Raw genomic sequence first — 632 nt, 5'->3', positions numbered from 1 at the left:
CCCTTAAATCAATATTAAACACCAAGTGTGGCACAGCACAAATTAATCTCATCATTAACAAAAGTGTACAAAATTGAATTTGTAAAATAAACTGAAGAGGACAGTAAAGAATAATCATGTCATGTGAATGTTTTCTAAATTACTTTAATTTTTTAAACAAGGTTATAAGATTTTACCCTAATGATAAGAAAGGAAACAAAGGGGTTGTAACAAAGGTGATGCAGAATTAACATAATTGGATTAAAGGAGAATTCTGCTGTTTAAATTAAATTGGATGAAACTATGGGACAGTTTTGATCACAGAATACAAGTGGAACAAGCCAGTCTCTAATGCACAGTGCAGTATAGGCCAACTCATTATCTTAATATATGTATTCAGTTTACTGTACATTAACTACAGCAGATGAAACAAACTATGTGTGTGTGTGTGTGTGTGTGTGTGTGTGTGTGTGTGTGTGTGTGTGTGTGTGTGTGTGTGTGTGTGTGTGTATATATATATATATATATATATATATATATATATATATATATATATATATATATATATATATATATATATATATATTATATTATATTATATATGCCTTGTTTGATGCTACATTCACAAATTTAGGAAAATAAATGTTCATCAA

Source organism: Scylla paramamosain, chromosome 3 (assembly GCF_035594125.1).
Source record: "Scylla paramamosain isolate STU-SP2022 chromosome 3, ASM3559412v1, whole genome shotgun sequence".
Lineage (NCBI taxonomy): Eukaryota > Metazoa > Arthropoda > Malacostraca > Decapoda > Portunidae > Scylla > Scylla paramamosain.
This window is presented reverse-complemented; position numbering follows the sequence as displayed.